This window comes from Chrysemys picta, chromosome 11 (assembly GCF_011386835.1).
Source record: "Chrysemys picta bellii isolate R12L10 chromosome 11, ASM1138683v2, whole genome shotgun sequence".
NCBI classification, from domain to species: Eukaryota; Metazoa; Chordata; order Testudines; family Emydidae; genus Chrysemys; species Chrysemys picta.
This window is the reverse complement of record NC_088801.1, coordinates 49967792-49988539: the sequence shown is the minus strand read 5'-3', so window position 1 is coordinate 49988539 and position 20748 is coordinate 49967792. Positions and strand designations below refer to the sequence as shown.

The window sequence follows — 20748 nt, the reverse complement described above, 5'->3', positions numbered from 1 at the left end:
CTTGACCCTGAGTAGATATACAACTTTTATCAATGTTTGATCATGGAAAATGCCAGCTTGTACAATCTAAGAGATAATGATACACTAACATTTATTGTTTCTTTCCCACTAACAGATGTTTTTTGAACAACTCCCTGTATCCAAATTTGAAAGTTCACCCACTTCAATTTTAAGTTATAAAAACAAAAGTATTTCATTGCAGAATGTAATTTTTAGGTTATCTTTCAGGGACTGTGATATGCAACATTCTCTCTTGAAACTTCTAAACAAATGTTCAAAGCCAAACGCATTAAGGAAGCTTAACATTTTATCTTCAGTATGGCAAGGGGCATTGAGGAAGCTCTCTATTCTTTTTGGTCATCCCTCTACCTCTTCCCCAGTGTAAATGTTATGGTGGAAGAAAAGCTTAATGCCGCCTTTGCCTCCCCATGAGCTGATACAGCCCAGAATCAGATCCAGCATGTTCATATGAAAGTATTTATTAAAATTTAAGTTCTGGATTTTCAGTGCTATTGTGCGTGACTCTCCTGCCACTGAAATCAAGAGGAGTTCTGCTACGGACTTCAGCTAAAGTAGAATTGGACTAGTGGAGCAAAGACAGCCCTCATCTACTCATGCACAACTGTCTGTCTTAAATGAGACTTGTACAGTTGTATCCAAAGGAAGAATTTGGCCTACTGATTTTCTTATGGACCTTGTCATGCACAATAGCACTGAAAATACAGAACTAAAATTTTAATAAATACTTACATATGAACATGCTGGATCTGATTCTGGGCTACATCCGCTCAGGGGGAGGCAAAAGTGGCATTAAGCCAACTAGCAGCACAAAGCAGTTATAGTGGGGCTTAGAATTTGGTTCACTGGGTGAAATTCTGGACCCACTCAAGTCAATGGAGGAGGAGGTTTCCAGTGACTTCAGTGAATTCAGGATTTCACACATTATTTCTTACTACTCTTTATGGAATTTTGAATTGCTTTCTATTATACTTACTTTTTTTAAGTTGTTGAGACCAATGTTTAGCAAAAGTGATCAGCATCGCTTTCAAAGTCACCAATCAACTCAGAAATGAACTAGTAGATATTAGAGTTCATCTATATTTGAATGAAATAAGTTAAGCATTATCCGTTTTACTTCTCAACTGTTGACTGACAAAATCATTTCACCTAATGTGAGCCAACAGACCTATACACTTACTACATAAAGCAGTTGACTTGCAAAGGAAATAAAGTTAAATACAAACCTTACCCTAGTATTTTAAAATTTCTTGGCCAGGGGCACAACAGACACTTGATCGCATATCACTCATTTGTCAACATCTTTCAACTTGTATCGTTTCTGCTTTGTAGCTTTCAATGCACTGTGAAGGGAGAGAGAAACAATGACAAATGTCAGGTAAGAGCTAATGCTGTAACAAAGCACAGAAATTATTTTTATTATGCTGGTTATTTTCTCATTTTAAAAAGACTGATATAAATAGCTTAAGGCATCAAATGTACTTCATGCTAGACATTTTTAATAGACCTCTGTAGCATCAGAATTCTTAGTCATCAAACAAAAATGCCAGAAGCTACAGACTTGCAGCTTTTAAAAGGAAGTTTGAATCCAGATTTTTTTTTCCTGTGGCTTCCTTGTGCACAAATCTCTCAGATAAACAAAAGGACTGTTCATTATAGAAAATAAGGGTCTGATCATGCATTATTTGCACAGCTAACATTCACATTAGCTTCATTGGGAGTTAGATGTACAGCATATGCAGAATTGGGCCACAAATCCTTCTGCATTTAAAAGTTGATTAGAAGTCCAGACTGGTGGAAGTATAGGCAGAAACACAGTCATTTCCAGCTACAATATATTCTGGCCTTAGTTCCACACAGAATCTGTTTAAGCTTTCATGACTGAAGTATATAGCATTTCCAAAAGATTCAACAAAAAAGGGTTTTGTAGATTTACATTGAAAACAGAAAATAAAGATGGTCAAGACATTTTGAGTAAACAGCTTGCACTTTGAGGAGAATCATAAAAATCAAAGACAGTCTTTACCAGAAGATAATGGGCAAGAGAAAACAGAATGTCACTGCATCTGCAACTTGTGAACATATGTAAACTTTTATCACATAAATATTCCATCCAAAATACATTACACCATCTAATACTAGTCCATAGACTACACTAAGTTGACTTAATTTTGTTACACCAATTCTCTGTTACACCAAAGCATAAAGGGGCTTTAAGGTGAGGGGGGGGAAAGTATTTGCACTGTCAGATTGGTTTAAAGGGCATTTAGCATACAGAATAAGGGCCTATATCTGTAAAGCGTGATGAGACTAGAATGTGTATAAGAATCAATGTACGTTCAATTTTTAAAGTGTCTAAGTCATATACATTTATTGTCTATGTATTACTAGGTAATAAATTATGGATTGCAGTTTTACATCTGTTCCTATTTTTCATGTAATTAAACAAGTTGGTAAAAACCTGTTAGGTTACTGAGTCTTCTCTCCATCAATGCAGGATTGTTTCCAACAAGAGCATTCCCTAATATATCTATTTCCAGTATAGTTTCAAATATCCTTACCAACAAGGGTTTCACACTTTCTCTTGGGAGACTACTCCTAAGAGATCCCATTATCATTAATTTTTTACCCATCATATTCAGCTTAGAGCTTAAATGTTTCCACTAGACCAGGGGTCGGCAAAGTTTGGCATGCGGCTCGCCAGGGTAAGCACCCTGGTGGGCCGGGCCAGTTTATTTACCTACTGATGCGGCAGGTTCGGCTGATCGCAGCCCCCACTCACCGCGGTTCGCTGTCCCTGGCCAATGGGGGCATCGAGAAGCGGCGCGGGCGAGCGATGTGCTGGCTGCGGCTTCCCGACGCCCCCATTGGCCCGGGACGGCGAACCGCGGCCAGTGGGGGCCATGATCGGCCAAACCTGCCGCGTCAGTAGGTAAATAAACTGTCCCGGCCCACTAGGGTGCTTACTCTGGTGAGCCACGTGCCAAACGTTGCCAACCCCAGCATTAGACCATGGAGCTACAGTAATCAAGCAACTGTGCTAATACAGAATGCACATTTTGATAGTTCAAGGTCAGAACAACTGACTATAATAGTCATGGGCCAAACTGTGATGTTCCTGCTTCCAATGAGTAGTATCTTAACTCCATATAAAGTCAAGGGGACTATCTGCAGAGTAAGGTACCACCAAACATAAGTAAGGGTTGGCAGTGGGTTCCTGTGGATCCCCACGGCCTACACAAATCTCCAGGGATCTACAGGCTCTTCAGAATGGCTCCACAACCTCTTTCACAATCGGGAGGTCAAGCTAGTTCTCTCTGATAGACCCAGGTGAAGGAATCTCTGGGAGACCAATCACACAGAGTATTTTCCCACCCTTGCTAATTTTAACAGGCAAGTGTGTAATCTGGCAAAGAGACAGAGAGAGTTTTTTCCACCATCCTACACAATTTTCCTCCCTCCACGAGATTGTAAATCTTTGAGATATTTATGGATGCTCATCAAACAAACACTCTCCTCTACCCTTATTGATACATTTCATTTTTGTAGCTTCTGCTGATAAGTCATTCTTCCAAACCTTTCTTTATACCAGCTGCTGTTCTCTGAATTCTCTCAATGTGTCAAAATATTTCAGGTAGTGAGATGCCTAGTGTGACAGAATATACTCCCATGTTCACACCCTACACACCATTGTAACAATTTCTGTACAAGGCATGTCTTGTGAGGTATTTAAAAACTCATGGTCAATAAAATCATGGCAACAAGCATGTAGCAGTGTTATATGTGAAGTTATAAACATAAGCTGAGATCATGACTAAAAGTATGTTTTCCAGAGAAGCCTGGGGAGTGGCCAAACCAGTTTCTCAGAAACAAAGGGTAAGCGGACGCTCCAGTCTGGTGTAAACGGGGCGGCCCCAGTCATGAGCTCACCAAGCGCGTGCCTGGGGCGGCATGCCGCGGGAGGCGGCCAGCCGCGGGAGGCAGCCTGCCAGTTACTATGAGGGTGGCAGTCAGGCAGCCTTCAGCAGCATGCCTGCGAGAGGTCCGCCGGTCCTGTGGCTTCGGCGGCAATTTGGCGGCGGGTACGCTGAAGGCGCCAGACCGGTGGACCTCCCGCAGGCATGCTGCCGAAGGCTGCCTCACTGCTGTGCTTGGGACAGCAAAATACATAGAGCTGCCCCAAGTGTAAATAAGGCTGATGCCCATTACCTGTTAAGTGACCATTCTTTGGTAGGAGCGGGGGCGGGGGCCAAAAAACCTACATCTTAGCAAAGAAATAGCATGGAGTTCCTTTCCATACAGACTGCCTGTAGCCTTGCTCCCAGCTGGAAATGGTTCTCGAAGTGGAGACAGAACTATAAAAAGAAGGGACAGACATGCCAAAGTCACCCCCTCCCCCCGCCCACTGTACCCAAAGAAACAAAAAGAAAGTAGCCATTGAACTGAGGGAGGGGTCCTGACCTAAGAAGTTTGGCCAGTAAGACTGCTGAAAACATGTGGTGAAAAAACAGTTTGTTAAATTAGGCACCAGTAGTGTTTTATCTTTATTTTTTTTGTAACCATATCTGGCTTTTATGCCTCATTACTTGTATTCACTTAAAATCTCTTTGTAGTTAATAAACTCGTTTTATTGTTTTATCTAATCCAGTGTGTTTAAATTGAAGTGTCTGGGAAACTCCATTTGAGGTGACAAGTTGTATACATATTATTTCTATTAAAGAAATAAATGACCTAATATAATTTGTCCTGTCCAGGAGAATGCTGGGCAGTACAGGACATACATTTCTTGGGGAATATCTGGGATGTGTTGGGGTCACCCAGCAGTATAACCAAGACTGGTTTGGCTGCAGTAGCACATAGATACTCAGGCTGTGGACTGCATGCTGACAGGTTATTGTGAGCGGTCCACATGGGAGGTGCTTCAGCAAAGCACTGTAAGGCACCCAAGGTTTCAGGGCAGGGGTAACACAGTAGCTAATTAGTCTGGATTGTACCCTGGTATGTCACACCTAGACCTCTGCATAATAAAGTTGTCATCTAATCAATGCTGTATAATTACCTTCCTAATCCATGAAACGACTCTGCATACTGTATGAAGACCAAAATCACACTTGGGCCTTTTTTTGCCTCCATGTTGCACTGCAATAACTGGATGTTTATTATTGTTCCTACGGCTTTCAATGTTTCGCCATCACAGTGAATTCTATGTCTCACTTGATATTTATTAATCACAGTTTTATTAACTCCTCATGATCAAACCCTGAAGTCTCACTATGGCCCTGATTCTTAAGCTTGTGCCTAACTTTAAGCATGCGAGCGTTTTCACTGAAGACTAGGCAAATGCCTTTTTCCTTACTAAGAAATCACAAGGAGTTTTCCTGAGTAAAGATTAAGGAAAAGCTTCAGGTTTAGCCCCAGGTGTTCACACATTCTCTCATAATATTTATTTTACTAGAGATTGAAGTTATATGCACTGAACAAAAAATGTTCTCTTTCCAACACTGATACCACATTTATTTCCATCCTGCAGGCTTCTGCAGCTGTCCATAACATTTCAGAATAATTGCCAGTGGTTTAGTAAGTTCATTAACTAATTAATTCCCTTAACAACTTACAATGCATATCATTCAGACCTGCTGATTTGTACAGTTTGACCATTCCAAGCATTCCCTTGCCTGCTTTTTAGCAACAGAAAATAAGAAGGGCACCAATACTTTCTCCCTTTTCTTTACCTAGTCTTGTTAAAAAACAAAAGAAAAAAAGAAGCCGAGTAGATCACTTCAAAATCATTGTCAATTTTATTCTCTCTCAGTTACTAGTTGACTTCCTTTCTTTCTAGTGTTACAGACAACCCTACTAAATTCTGCTTTTTAATCTCCATTGCTCTTATACCTGTAAACCTTAATAATTTCCATAAAACAATAATTATAGTACCAATGAGTAATGGTTGCTATTTTCTAGTACAAGTAAAAGAATAACTGCACACACAATGCTATAGTAGATCAGAAACACATTTTATGTTAGAATTTTCTAAAAGGTACATAATCCAATATAGTGTTATGTTGTGGAGCCTGAAGTATTTTAATCATTTGAATGTCTTGTTGTACTGCCAAGCTGCATATGTGCCAATTTTATTAAGTATGTGGTATATCATGTTCATCCATCTTACTTGTTTCCATCATGCTTTCACAGAAATACTGAGATACATAAATGACCTTCAGCATTTATTAAAATAATGTGTTCTGCAGCTACAAAATATGAAGAGTTGTTTTAATCCACCATTTAATCATTATGACAGCCAGGGCCGGCTCCAGGCACCAGCTTCTCAAGCAGGTGCTTGGGGTGGCCGCTCCGGAGAGGGGCGGCACGTCCAGGTATTCGGCGGCAATTCGGCGGACGGTCCCTCACTCCGCCTGGGAGTGAAGGACCTCCCGCCGAACTGCCGCCGCAGATCACGATCGCGGCTTTTTTTGTTTGTTTGTTTTTGTTTTGGCTGCTTGGGGCAGCCAAAACCCTGGAGCCGGCCCTGATGACAGCCCTAAACCTGATAAGTAAATGCTATGTTCTTGCACTGATTTTTCAGTATCCTATGTTCAATTTTAGCAGAACTGCCCTTTGCAACCATAGACATTTAATTATTTATAACAGTATACTTATTGTGTTTTTATTCCAACATTTGTTCCATTTAGGACTAAGTAGTTGTAGATTCCCAAGGCTAAAATGATCGAAAACGGCCACTGATCTGGAGTGCCTCAGCTTCAGGATACTTAACTTAGCCCTGCAGAGCAGAGCCCCTACAACTCTAGTTGAAGGCAGTAGCAGCTGCCGATGCTCAGCACCTCTGAATACCAGGACTTAAAACACACCTCAGGCTTATCTTTTCTTTTGCATTAGAATAGGAACTGGACTTGGAATCCATTGCTAGAATATGTATTTAAAATATAGTTTAAACATAGCTTGACCCCCACTGTGCGTGAATGCACCCCTGCATTCACATCCTACCTGGTATTGTAATAATCTTTGTACAAAATATGCCTTGTGAGACACCATTTGACAACTAATAACTCACTGGTCAATAATATCCTGGGAAAATGTATGCAGCAATGTTGCGTGTAAAGTTATGAAATCCACTCTGTATAATGTTAAAGGCACATGTTCAAACTCATGTAGCACCAATTAAGGCAAAAGTGGTCAAAGAGGTCTTATACAAAGGGATGTGTGGTTACCTCAATGTGTATATTAGCTGTAAACAGAGTTCTCAGACAATGAGAGAGAAAAGAAAGGAGACAAAGAACATCTGCATCTCAGCACACACAGGTGAAAGAAAAGAGCATCTTTCTTCACTAGACTGCAAGTTTATGCTTAGCAGGATAGCACTTTTGAGGGGGGATGAACTATAAAAGGGAGGGGCAAACACCCCAAGATATCTCTCTCCTTGTCCATCTCCATCTTTTCACCTAAGATGACAAAAGAAACAGCCATTGGACTTTGGGATTGGGATCCTGACCTGAAGATTTTGGTCAGTAATGCTGTTGGAAGAGTGTGGTAAGGACTTTACCTTAAATCAAATACAGTTTGTTAAGTTAGGCACTACGAAGTTTAAACAGTCCCAAAAATCAAAACCCCAGGTGAAAGGGACTAAACCACAGAGCTAATGCTCCCATCCCTCTCCTGCAGGAAGAGGGGTGCAATAAAGGATGAAAAGGAGGCTCTGGTATAGATAAAGGTAAGATAGCAGCTATAATGCATGCTCACCCCTACATATTTTTGGAATCCACATAATAGGTCAGGAGGCTCCACAGCGCAGGAAGAGCAGAGACAGGGAGCAGCCTCTCTCCATAAAGCTCTCTTGAGAGACCACAGTAGTGACTGTAGAGCTCAGGCATGAACAGGGTGTGTGCAGTGGATTTGGGAGCTACTGGATCAATGACTCCTCTCTCTTTCCCTGTTTGTTCTACAGTTCTAAATGTCTTACAGTTACTCAAGTACAGTATTTGACATAGCTGGCTGCTGGCAAATTATAAGCCAACAATTAATTTGCACTGCACCGTTCACAGACGCTGTCACTTAGATTTCAAGAGTAACATATTATATATCACTTTTCATCCCAAAGAACTCTTAAGTGCTTTTGAAACATAAACCGGTGCACAAATTACACACAGGCCATTGACATTACAGCAACAGATCTAAATGCGTAAAGTATGTGAAAGAAGATGAAGCAGAATCAGCATCAGAGAAGAGCTCTGGTTCTTTGTCTTTTTGCTGCACTCTTATTTACACTGAAAAGTTGGCACAGCAGCCATCCTCAGACTGTGATCCATGGATCACTAGTGGTTTGTGGAGTACATGCTGGTGTGCCGTGAAATGGTAGCTGGCCATATGGGACTGGTTCTCCTCATGTTCATCTGCTAAATCACATTAAGAGACTGCTAAAATACATTAAATATGTTCCTATTACTTATCTGAGTAAGGGCATTTGGTGATTGCGAATAAATGCAAGGCAGTGTGTACAATCACAGACAGGAAGGGAGATGTCCACAAGACAAATCTGCTTATTAACATGTGCCTACACTATGAAAATGTCTAAGAAACCCTGGAGGATAGTAAAAATCCTTCCCAAGCGTTCTACTCCCAGACTAGCTCCAATATAACTAAAACATGTTGTTGTAGTTTTAGTTTTCCATCAGCTAAGCCAATTTTAGAAGGAAACATATAGCATTTCAGCCAAAACTGTAAAATCTGCCCTAGCTACAGTATGCTTGACATAATTTCAGAGCAAAAGTTCCAATTCATTTGAACTCTGCTTCTCAATAACTCTTGGATAAACATCCACACTTGATTTGGTAGATACATACAACACACCCAATCCAAATGTTGTTCTAACTTTGATTACTTCACCAGAGCAGACTAAACATTGTCTCTGGATGTTTGAGAAATGGAGGGAGGCAACAGTCTCCCTGCCATGATTCCAATAATGCAATCACTGGTTTCAAACAACCTTCCCCCAAACTCCCACTGATCTAGGGTGACCAGATAGCAAGTATGAAAAATTGGGACAGAGTGTGGGGGGGTAATAGGCATTATATAAGACTGTCCCTATAAAATCGGGTCATCTGGTCACCCTACACTGATGAATTACTTCTGCCCATTCCTTAACTTTCCTCATTTCTGCCCCACTCCATGCCCACAAACACACATCACGCCCTACTCTTGCAACCCTTTTTCAACTCAACACCCCTCATTTCTGCCACTCCTGTTTATGTCCCCAAAAAGTAACACTCACCATTAGCCCCCATAATGTCATTCTTCTTACTTTAACACCTTTCTCCTTTTCTGGTTTGCTGGAAATAATTTAAATGCTCCAACTCAGCAGATATAACAGAATTAGTATTCTATTCAGGGTCTAACATTCTCATGTCTAACTATATAGCATTATTATCTTTATTTACATATGAGTAAACTGATGCACAAAAAAGGTTAAGTCAAGTCAGTCAGTGAACCAGTAACAAAGCTGGGACCTCCTGAGGTACCTTCCAACCCTGATATTCTATGATTCTATTCTATGAGTCTATGGTCCAACAAGCATTATTTACAAACTTTAGGAATGTAGAGCAACAAAGTCTATATACACAGGAAAGAACAAGGCCTAAATATTGATAGTTTAGCTTGCTTTAGCTGCTAGGGCACTGAATGGCAGTCAGAAGACCTGGGTTCTGTTCCTTGCTCTACAACCATGGGCAGCTCATTTAACCTCTCTACACTTCACTTTTCTCATCTGTATAAAGGGGATAATGACTCTGACCTTCCTTTGTAAAATGCTTTAAGATCGCTAGATGAAAATTATATAAGAGCCAAGGTGAACACTGACTAAAACCAAAAAAAAGAACAAAGCAGTAGCTTTTGGTATCAAACAATTGACAGGTATTTTGAAAGGTAACTTCTGAAGAAGGTAAAATGACAGAAATGAACATATAATTTCATCACCCAGGAATAAATGCCAGTGCCATGGCAGAGTACAGCACTTCCACTCCAATATGTCTCTTTCATTAGCCAAACTTTTTTCAAGATATTGACTAAGAGAAGGAATTGTATTGTGGTAGTATCCCAGTCAGGGTTCCGTTCTACGAGATATTGGATACACAATGAAAAGACAGTCCCCAGCCCAAAGAGTACACAATCCAAGTAGCGACTGCACACAGATTGTACCGAAATACCCAGCTAATCCTATTTTTATGTGCACAACCTGATTTACACATCCCAAATCCACCTTTTGATTCATAAATTGGCTTTGTCTAAGCAAATTAGGCAGAGAGGCAAGCAATTATTTGTCCATATAAATGTTGATTTATAGCAACAAATGGTTACACACATAGAAGTTGTAACCAGAAAACAGTTAAAAAATTACCTCCAGCGCATTTTCTAGCAGGCACTATAGAAACAAGGTAAAGAGACATTAAAATAGTTATCTGTGATGACTAATGCTTAGTGCTACACTGAGAATGATAAAACCTTTGGCATCTGAGGTAAGGAAGAAACAAAAAACAAACAGTATTTGACTGCCAGAATCTTTTTAATCAATGTGCAGACTTAAAAAGGACCCATCAATATATATAATTCTATACAGCCACCAGCCAAAAACACTTTAACAAATTAAATTGGTTTAAACAGATCATAGCAGCCTCACCGAGGTCACAGGCACAAGGTAAAACTGACCATTAAAGCAACAAAAAAAGAAAGGGATTGAAATATATTACTGTCAGTATGAAAGAAAATGTATATATTATGTGGTATTCTGTATATGCTAGTATCACACATGATAAAAGTATCCTGTGGGAAATTGCTAAACAATGTGATTAAAAAACAACAACAGATACATGGAATTTAACTGCCTCTCCTGCAATTTTATTCTTGTGGGACTATTTCTATTGAGCCCTATATTGAGCCATCCTTGTGGGACTATTTGTAATGCTCTCCAACAACAAGCAACCTGCCTCCCACACATTTCCTTCCTTCTCTCCTGAATGATATTGTATTGCCTGGACCAAAGACCTGGCCAAAGGACAGCTTTAAGGTTAATATTCTGTGAACCATCAGGACTAGAAATTGGTACTTTTGATAGATGAGTGCATTAGAAAGGGAGTGGGAAAATCCTCTGGGATAATGCTTTTGTTTCTAATTTTGCAATGGTCATCCAGCGTAGCCCACTACTGGCATGCTTGTGCGTAGAGCCCTCTGTGGATACAAAATTTTTATCTGCATCTGATCCACAAACATGGTCCGCAGATATCCGTGGATATTAAGTGGATATCCACAGATTTGCAGGGCTCTACTTGTGAGTACAGAGATGTCACCAATCTGAATTCTTCATCACACAGGAGATATGCATCTCCCAGTTAGACCCCTTCTAATCCTGTCCTACCCTTCCACATCTGAGCTACACATAGGATCCCTTCCTATGGGGCCCTCGGCGCTGCAGGGGGACGGAGGCTTGAATGTAGGAAAGGGAAGTTAAATTTTGCTTCTGTGTAGAGTGGTCTTCCAAATTTAACAAAGTGTTTTTATTGTAGATTATATTTGAATCATCATAGAATCATAAGTGAAACATTCCACAGAACATTAAACTTTTACATGAAGCACAACCCTATATGAAGTACCATTATCAAAAGGCAGAAATAAATACAAGGTGAACAACCTTAAGTATACTGAGCCCAACTCATCCATCCAGCTGCTGTGACAACACAGCCAGAGCACACTGGTAAAATCTTGCCCAAAGAGAAGAACACAAGGCTATAAATAGAGCTGGAGAAGGTGGAGAGAAGGCAGGGGCATGGAAGACACATTTTACTTGCTATAGAAGAGAGATCATTCATCTTCTAGTGGGCACATCTGTCAATTCAGTTTTTCCCAAACCTCAGAGAAATGTAATAATGGATTATCCCCTTCAGAAATTAGTTTTATTTTTGCTCACCCTGCAGACATGGTTGAGTATTGAATGAGATACACCAGAGAGGGTTTTTCAAATCGCTAAACTGACTAACCTATGGTGCTAAAAACTGTGGCATTTAGCCAGAGCCCCATATTGGGGCAATGCACCCATTCAATCTAACAAATCTTGTACTTAACCTGACTGGTGTCCAAATTGTTTTGTGCATAATAAAGAACATTTGGGCCATAACAGGTGAATTAATGCCTGAATGGTGTGTCCAAATATCCTATTTTTATTCATGGGCCTTTCTAAGCACCTCAGACAATAATGGATTATCCTCACAACTCTCCCATGAAATAGGAAAATACCCCCATTTTCAGATGCAGAAATGAGACACAAAGAGACTGGGTGGGTGAATCTGTTTTCAAAACCATCCACTGATTTTGGGTGCCCAATTTCAGGCACCTTTGGCCTCATATTTAAAAGCACAGGACACCCAGAAATATGGTTGAAGTCAATATTCTGGAAATCAATCCTGAGGTCTGGGCAACAAAAAATGGAACACTAAAAAAAAAAAATAAAGCACCCAATACATTATCTCTGGCCACTCTTTAAAAATTGGCGACAGTGACTTGCCCAAGGTCAGACAGCTTTCCACATGCTGATGATGGTAACTACCTTCATTTGAATAGAAGATTTGTTTCAAACTCAAACATTTTGTGACAAATCACTTATTCAGTTTGGGCCACCGTATTAATGACAGAGTTACTTTTTTCAGTGAGCTGATACTGATAAAACTAATAAAATATTATAGGATAACTTTGTATCAGGTATGCTTACACCTGATAATGTGCGTGAATGTACTGATCCTAATTAAATGAATAAATGAAGAGTTTGAGAAGCACAGTTACTTATAATTTGTGATGGGCTCATGTTTGCAGTGTTTGCACTCATGGGAATAAACCAACAAAAGTAGAATTTTTATCCCAGAAAATATAAACTATAGGCACTGTGTTGTAGTCTGAATAAATAATGCCCTAAAATTTATATATGATCTTTAAATTACTGGAAATAGTCCTTTTCCTTTAGGCAGAGACGATACAGGGCAAGTATATTGAATGTTAAATCACTTTTAGTGCCCTAATACTGTGTGTATTGCTTTTTGCCACTAGGTATTTAACAATTGAAGAATTTATCTCATCAGATTATAACAGCCTCAAAATAACTAAAGTGTTGGTTCCAAAATAACCTCGACAGTCCCTTTAAGGCAATAAAGATAAAAGGAACAGATTCTGATATCCAGCTGTACGTGCATTTGGAGTAACTGATGTCAGTGCAAGTTCCTCCATTTAGCTACCTTTAAAATGATAATTACTGCTGTTATATAAATTGAAAATGCATAAATGTGATGTCAAAATGTATTGATTCAGCAACTTACACAACTATTTATGAAAAATGGTTTCATTATTACAGCTGGACTATTATCTTCATTGACACTTTTTCAATTGCAAAGTATTGGCAAGGTCTAGAGATCAGCCCCTGCCATCTGCACATGAATATGTATTGAGTATTAATTTGCTCAGTAGAAAGAGTAAATAGTTACAACTGAAACATAAGTCATAGCTATCCAAGGATTTTCATCCTACAGGATTTTGAAGCTGTCCAGGAGAGAAAGCATGGTGGTCTACTTTTTAGAAGACATGGTTCTGACACTGATTTGCTGCACAACATTGAGTAAGTCACCCGGACCCAAGTTTTTAACAGCTTTAACCCATTAAATCTGGGTGCCCTACTTAAGACTCCTATGGCTTGATTTTACCTTCATTAGGAGCTGTGGGCATGTAATTGAGGGCGCAACAGGCTCTTAACCTTCAGTCAGCATTGCTAAAGATAAAAACATCAGCATCTGCCCTCCCACTGTCTGCTGCTAAGATCAAGCCCTAGATGTGTCTAACTGGATGCCTAATAATCGAGACACTCATATTCTGTGGCTACGCAAGAATTTTGGGCTTAACCGCTTTATACCTCAGTTTCACCAGCCGGTAAAATGGAAAGAATACTGTCACACAAAGGTGATCAGTGTTTGTTAGGGTTTTGAGATCCTCTGACGAAAGCTGCTTATGGAAGAGCAAAGTAACATTATGTTGTTTTCATCTGATGGCCTCACAAAAGCAATCATTGTTAAGGTCAGCACCTCCTAAGCAGGGCCGGCTCCACCGCCGCCACTTCATTCTTCGGTGGCAATTTGGCGGCAGGGCCTTCCTTCCGAGAGGGGCTGAGGGACCCGCCGCCGAATTGCCACCGAAGAGCCGTACATGCTGCCCCTTTCCGTTGACCACCCCAAGCACCTGCTTGCTGCGCTGGTGCTTGGAGCCGGCCCTGCTCCTAAGATAATACTTTAAGAGACTGGACATTGATGGGTAAACTGAACACTGTGGAATTGGATAACAGAATGAATGAAACAATGAGCCCGGAGAAGATAACCTAGTATTCAAGAAGGAAACATAAGGACCTGCAGAAGAGACTTAGTCTTAGTCTCCTCTTTTCCAAGATGAAAAGTCCTAGCCTCTTTAATCTCTCCTCATATGGGACCCGTTCCAAACTCTTAAACATTTTAGTTGCCCTTCTCTGAACCTTTTCTAGTGCCAGTATATCTTTTTTGAGATGAGGAGACCACCTCTGTACGCAGTATTCAAGATGTGGGCGTACCATCAATTTATATAAGGGCAATAATATATTCTCCGTCTTAATAATACATTCTCTGTCTTGACACAATATAATGGTATGAAAGAGCCTAGGCAGATGAGATCATATCTTTTATTGTACCAACTTTTGTTGGTGGCAGGTACAAGCCTTAAACTTGGTCTACACTACAGAGATAGGTCGACGTAAGGCAGCTTATGTTAACCTAATTAGGACAGTGTCTACTCTACAGCCTTGCTCCTGCCGGTATAAGTGCCCTACTACACAGACATAACTACTCCACCCCCACGAGAGGCGTAAGGCTTATGTCGGTGTAGTTAGGGTGATGCAGTGTCTGTGTAGACACCATATTACTTATATCAGCTGTTGGCTAAAATTCTTGTCAATTTCACAGCTCCCTGTGTGAACCATGAAATTGACAAGAAAGGCTGGTAGATTCCCTGCTGTGATCCCTGAAGCTGGCTCACAGCTCAGGCCCTCACCCTAGCGCAGATGAGGGGCTCCAGCTAGAGCCCAGCTGCCCCTGGGGTCCCGGCGACCCGCTCCCAATGGGCTTCTGTCTAGGCTCCCCTCTCCCGGCTGGGAGCCCTGCTTTCCCCCAGTTTCCTGCTTCCAGCTGGGCTGCTTCCCAGCGTCCCCACTGAGACCTTGGGCTCCCAGCTCCCAGGAACACAATGTGGAATTGACAAAAATGTCATTTTCACTGCTGGTTGGCTCTGTGCTGTGAAATTGAGCCCATGTGGAGCTCACAGCTGGAGCTGTCACCGCTGGGCAGATGGGGAGCTCCCGCTGTGAGTCCCGTGTGGCTGTCAATGCCCCACACTCAGCTGTCAGTGCTTCACAGTGCCCCGCTTCAGTTGGTGCAAGCGCTCCAGGTGAGGATGCACTCCACCAGCAGAAGGAGGGTAGCGTGGACACTAACAGTTGATTGAATTACTGCATTAGCTGTAGGTTGATCTAAATGACGGTAAATCAACCTAATTTTGTAGTGCAGACAAGCCCTTAGAGCTACACAGGACTCTTCTTCAGGTATGGGGGAAGAAGCAGAGAGTCTGAGCTAAATACAAGTTGGGCAATACAATACAGATTGTTAAGCAGAAGGAGTAATGCATGTAGGAGGCATTCACTTGAAATGAAGAGGGCAATTGGGGATTAGGGTATTCCAAATAAAAGTTTTAGAGTGTGCAATTAAGGATAGCAGGCAGTGTGGTGAGTCATAAATTGTTGTAAGGAGCCATAGAGCCAGCATCCCTGTTAAGTCCATGGATTTTGGTGTTTAGCAGACTTACGCATTTAAGTTCCCAGGCTTGCCTTTTGATGGTATTGTGCAGGTTTTCCTTATGGGCAAGCACTGAAAGATCACATATGTTAAACTCTGGAAAACACATCATTGGTTTTAGGAGCAGAACTACAAGGGAAGTAATAACAGTTAAGAGCATACCGCTTCCATGGAAGTCAATGAAGGTGAATGCAGGTAACTGAAGGCAGCTTTGAACCCTTTAGAACAGGGGTGAGCAAACTATGGCCCACAGGCCGTATCTGGCCAGCCCACCGTTTTAAGGCAGCCCTTGAGCTCCTGCTGGGGAGCAGGGTCTGGGGCTTGCCCTGCTCCCACGCTCCAGCCGGGGTGCAGGGTCGGGGCCCATTCCACACGACTCCCAGAAGCTGCGGCATGGCCCCAGCCGCGGCATGGCCCCCCTCCAGGTCCTACGTGCCCCAATAGCCCTGCTCAAATGGCCCCTCTGGCGCTCCAATGGGAGCTACAGGGCTGGTGCCTGCAGACGGGGCAGCATGCAGAGCTGCCTAGCCGCGCATCCACATAGGAGCCCAAGAAGGGACAAGTGGCTGCTTGAGGTAAGTGCTGCCCAGAGCCTACACCCCAAGCCTCTTGCGCGCCCCAACCCACTGCCCCAGTCCTGATCCCAGCCCAGAGCACTCTCCTACACCCCAAACTCCTCATCCCCAGCCCCATCCCAGAGACCACACCCCCAGCCGGAGCCTGCATCCCTTCCCGCACCCCAACTCCCTGCCCCAGCCCTGATCCCCCTCCCACCCTCTGAACCCCTAGGTGCATGCCCAGAGCACCGTCCTACATCCCAAACTCCTCATCCCCACCCCAGAGCCTGAACCCCCAGCCAGAGCCCTCACCCCCCCAAAACACCCCACTCCCCTGCCCCAACCTGGAGCCCCCTCCTGCACCTTGAACTCCTCATTTCTGGCCTCACCCCGGAGCCTGCACCTCCAAGCAGAGCCATCACCCCTCTCGCACTCCAATTTTTTTGAGCATTCATGGCCCACCATACAATTTCTATTCCCAGATGTGGCCCTCAGGCCAAAAAGTTTGTCCACCCCTTCTTTAGAAGTAAGCAGGTAAGGCACTAACTATAAGCATGCTTGTGGGTGAAAATGATACAAGTGGTGAGGCGCATGCACTTCATGAAGATACTAAAAGAAAGCGGATGCATTATATTTGCTATTGGATTCATATGGTGAACAGGTGTTGTCAACGTGAATTATCTAGGGAAGCCACTGTATAGCTAGATTATAAAAATTAGATAGTATGAATTTTGAAATAGCCAGTAACGGTCATGCAGCCGACCAAGTGAAATGCAAGAAATCTCCTGGCATGTTTCAGATAGAAGAAGAAAGGTAGCAATGGATGGACAGGTTTCAAGAGAAAAGGAGAGAGAAACAGAGAGGGATTACAAGATATGGATGGCAGAACTTCAGACCTACAGAAACATTATTTTTAATATTTGTTTAACGAGGCTGGGCTACATACAATGACTTCACTAGCCATTTAGTTCTAAACTAAGACACAATAGAAATACCTAAAGTAAAAAACAAAATTGTGCAGACAGAGGAAGGATTTTTTCTCTTGTCTTATGTAAAATATGTTTTCTTTTTAGTGCTATAGGCACACCTTTGTATATCACCATCAATTAAAAAAGCTTAGATTCTTCTGTTAGAAATTTAAGTAGTTTGTCAGATTCAGAGAGGTTTACTAAAATGTTAATACAAGTCATTTTTCTGCACACTTTGCACTGTATATTCCTATTCAGCAGACTCAGCTAAACCCACTAGAATCTTGTACCACAACCAAATATATCAAACTAAACGTCCACTGGAAGAGAACTTCTATGAATTAGCATATGAATGTTACCAGATTTCATAGAAATAAAGTACATTACATAAGTGCACGCGTGGCACATTTTCATGGTTTTAGAGAGGTACCAGTGCGATGAAGTGAGTTTTCATAAGGCTTAACGGAAAACTTTTTCTAGGAAGAGTGAAGCTGGGTCCTAATGTGGTAGGAAAGGTACAGTTTGGGATGAAGTGTGCCATCTTCGTTAGCAGATCAGTGCAACCAGGATTAATGTGTATCCCTGTGAGCATGACAGGTCTGCACTGAAATCAATTGATGGAGGGGGAGGGATAGCTCAGTGGTTTGAGCATTGACCTGCTAAACCCAGGGTTGTGAGCTCAATCCTTGAGGGGGCCATTTAGGGACGTGGGGCAAAAATCTGTCTGGGGATTGGTCCTGCTTTGAGCAGGGGGTTGGACTAGATGCTCTCCTGAGGTCCCTTCCAACACTGATATTCTATGATTAACATATTGCTGGAAACCAAGATACACTGGCTGCATAATGAGAGGGGTGCAATGAAATCCTAATAGTGAGTGAGAAGTGTGTTTATTCCAGGACTGAGATGCCTATGTCCCAAAATTTCATGTTGCAAACAATACTGGGATAAAGGAAAGATGGTCTACATAATTGTCAATACAATATATTTTTAAAACTCTGTTAAAATCAATTTCTTAATCAGTAGTGAGAAGTTTATCGCTGCCTCAAAACCTGCAGTATATAATGAACTCAAATTTCTCTACCTATCCTCCTTATATAAAAAATAATACTTCCTACATGCCCTTCATCACAACCAACATCAGTAGATACTACCAAGGCTAAAAGGTGTGAAGGTATTTCCAGCTGAGGATTGCAATTTAGTTAATTATCACACGTACAGTATGACCGTTGTCACTGAAAATGCAAAAAATGTTACAGAATGGCACAGAAGCAAAGATGAAAAGACAGTTTTACTAGATGCCTTCCCCAGAGACACACAGCACTAAAATAAGGCTGCTACAAAATCTCCGGAATGCATTAATGCCATAATCCTTAATATATTCCCCTTCTGAAACTTCAGTCTTCAGCTCCCACCAGAAACTTCCATCCCAATGGCTAAATTGTTCAGCACTGGAACAAGGGCAGAGCAGGCTACATCAATCCCTATGCACTCACTTTCCAATGTACATTGAAGTGATTCAAATCTCCCTTCTCCTTCTACACCAGATACAAGTCCATATTGGCAATTCTTTTTTCAGTGCTCCCCACGCAATCATTAGACAAGTCAATATATCTTAAGTGGTAAAAATATAAAATTGCAGTAAGGTTGACAATGTTTCATTTAAATTCAGATACATACTTATTTCACATTTTCCTCCTTCATAAAGTTAGATGCCAACTCTATAAGCTGCTTCACTTGCTAGTACTATAGTGGCTTAATCAAAACCTAATTTGTACAGTCTAATATTGCTACTTCTTTTCTTTCTGACCTTTGCTCTATTTTCAGTTGTATTTCCTAAAGACTTGCATTGTTTTTTGATGCCTGGGAATCACACTTTAGCACTGCAAAATAAAATCAATAGGATTGAAATTCAAATTGATACTAGATGGCTTTAGTAAGACCAGCTACTGTTTTCCACCTTTGTATAAACCAATACAGCAAATGATATGACATTTAGTGTTTCATAAGACAAGAGATCAATATTTCATTGTCAGTTTCTCAGACTGTAAGGACCATTATATGGGCAACAAAAACAAGGGAGAACCTGCACAGAATGACTGCATACGCCCAAGTGCCCTGGAGAAGGCCACTATTGTAGATCTCTACAAAGCATTTCATTGGGAAATAATGACATGCCAGTGGCATAGGCTGTAGACACTGTAGATCCATGTAACCCAAAATGGCGATTAAGGAGGGGCTCACATCTGCCACTCCCTCCTCCCCCACTACCTTACAGCAGTGTCACAGGTTTGAGTTTGGAAGGTATGATTCCACCCCAACGCTGCAGGAATTTTATTTGAGCACTGCCCTTTTTGGTTATATTTGCTTCTTTAGGAAACAATAAGGTAAACAAAATAATTAGAAGCTAGGTAACGATTTTAAGATTTATAGCTAACCAATCTGAAACTTTGCTTTTAAAATCTTCTGTATGGACTTATCTAAAAATCCTATTTTACAGACATTTAACTAAGTTCTGCTCTCAGTTACAAATGAACCCCTAGTAGGGTCAGAGGGGTTGTGTATATACACAACAGAGAACAGAACTTGCCCCACACCTACCTTCTCCTTTTGCTATTCTGTGCATGCACTTACTACTGGCCTCCATTTTGTCTTTTCACCCAGTCTCATCGTTGCTGCTCTTGCCATCTGAAACTCATCAATTCTCCATTCCATTCCAAATCTCAGCGGAGCATAAGTTTTCTCTCTTGCCTATACCTCATTTTTTATTTCAAGTTTCTTCTGCCCTTGTCTTTTAACTCTGCAAATGTTTGGAGATTCAGCTTTTTTTTTTTTTTAAATACACATACTTCAACTGAAATTCCATACATGGTGTGATTGCAGAATTATTTTGTACCACATTACTCACCTTGCATTTGTAAATTTGCAAATACAGCCCTTCTAGCAAAGAAAATATGTGCACAAGTTCTTATTAGGGATTACTGCTTTTCACAGGGTGGATGGTCCTTTAAAGAGGAGCTGGGGTTTAGCTATCTCCTAGCTCAGCCTGATCAGCAAGTTAATCAGGGAGAGTAGAGTGTTACAGGGAGCAGGAAGGCTCCTGCAGGAGATGTGGAGTGGGGGAGAGAGATACAGGAAGCAAGTTGGCTCCTGAGGCAGATCGACTCTCAGGTAAGTGTAGGGTTACCATACGTCCGGATTTTCCCGGACATGTCCGGCTTTTGGGGGCTCAAATCCCCGTCCGGGGGGAAATCCCCAAAAGCCGGGCATGTCCGGGAAAATCGGGAGGCTCGGCCGGGG

At 41.6% G+C, this 20748-nt stretch overlaps 1 protein-coding gene across 21 annotated transcripts in view; it reads right to left on the bottom strand.

Moving 5' to 3' along the window:
- GULP1 (GULP PTB domain containing engulfment adaptor 1) overlaps positions 1 to 20748 on the bottom strand; it is a 331420-nt gene that overhangs the window by 190602 nt on the left and 120070 nt on the right. For 17 of the 21 annotated variants that reach the window (XM_065561958.1, XM_024109413.3, XM_065561968.1 and 14 more), the window contains one exon: positions 1250 to 1361. The exons of 1 other annotated variant lie outside the window; for it this stretch is intronic. The gene's annotated coding sequence lies outside the window, so the exon portion shown is untranslated. Of the gene's footprint in view, positions 1 to 994; positions 1091 to 1244; positions 1362 to 20748 lie in introns of those variants that run through there. 3 more of the 21 variants (XM_065561961.1, XM_024109414.3, XM_065561970.1) reach the window with 2 other exon arrangements.